This window comes from Echinops telfairi, unplaced genomic scaffold, assembly GCF_000313985.2.
Source record: "Echinops telfairi isolate 266 unplaced genomic scaffold, ASM31398v2 ScPeMD7_23;HRSCAF=83, whole genome shotgun sequence".
Taxonomy (NCBI): domain Eukaryota; kingdom Metazoa; phylum Chordata; class Mammalia; order Afrosoricida; family Tenrecidae; genus Echinops; species Echinops telfairi.
Genome location: NW_022103920.1, coordinates 68,178,269 through 68,179,641, shown reverse-complemented (window position 1 = coordinate 68,179,641; position 1,373 = coordinate 68,178,269).

Genomic DNA, 1,373 nt, shown 5'->3' with positions numbered 1-1,373 from the left:
ACTCACACAAAAAAATACATCCGCACATTCAAAGTAAAAGAAACGCTCCTTAAACAATGAGACACTATTTTTAGCCTGCAGAACGGGAAAATAAAGAGTTTGACAATTCTCGCTCTTCTCAAGTCTGTAAGAAAAGAGGCACTCCTCCTGCCTTCTGCCCCGCCCCCCCCATTATTGGAGGAAGTATTAATTGGTTCAAGTAATTGAAGGAGAATGAGGACATTTTTATACTTGAGTAATAATGTAACTTTTGACGTTGTAATTCTACTTCTAGAAAGGCATCCTAATTCGATAGAATGAAGGAAGGAACTCGGAGGGTAAACCAGGCTCCACGTGGGGTGCTAACCTACAGAGTCGGCGGTTCTAAACTACCAGCACTCCCCAGGAAGGCAAACCGAAAATGAGACTGGTGTTTCCTTTCGGAAAGATGTGCAAACCTGAAAGCCCTCAGAGGCAGCTCTAACTCTGCCCTGTAAGGTCACTGTGAGTCAGAACCGACTTCATGATAGTGAAGCGACTCCCATTATTAGAGTGAGATGACTTCGAGCGAGTGACAGCGTGCTTGATCCATTGGTTTCTATGTATGTGTGCATGTCTTATTTTAGTCTTTAATCGGTCTCACAGTTTATCTGGTGTCTGTAAAAAATAGGCAGCAATCATAGCACACTCATACATTCACAGAACATATCTTAATTGTACCTTAAGAACTATCGTCAAGCAATTTCTTTGCAAGGCAACACACTCCTCAGCGCAAATTGAGACTCGTGATCTGAGAAGCAGTACAGAGCTCATACGTAGCTCCTCTTAAGCAGTTACAATTAACAAACACTTCGGTGTCCATGTCAGGGAAAATACATATTTATCATTGTGAAGAGGGTACCTTTTCCGTCTACATCTCTATCCTCCAAAATAAACTTTTAAAAACTAAAATTAGCAATCACAACAAAAACCCATTAGCTTATGGTTGCTAATGTGAGACTGAACTTGGAAGTGACAAAGGAATAACAAACAATTATCTTGCATTTTTTTCAGCAATTGCCTGGAGGTAGGTTTAATGAACCAAAAAGAAAGATTTTTGCAACCTTAGGAAAGTGCCAGGTGGGGAAAAAAGTCCTGTTTCTGTCTCTTGTGCTCGGTGCTTGCCAGATAATGAGCAAATTGGAGCTCATCTGGATGTAGAAAAACATGAGACCCCATTGTGGAAGCACGGGGCACTGATTAGCGTCTCTCTCTAATCAGATCTCTTAAAGCAAAGTAGGCAGGTGAAAAAAATCTCCAAAATACTGCCTCGGCCTTGTAGGGGCGGGGCCAAAACCAAACAGCAAACGAAGCAGAAATCAACTGTGAAGACCCCACAGCAAAGCCTGGGGAGC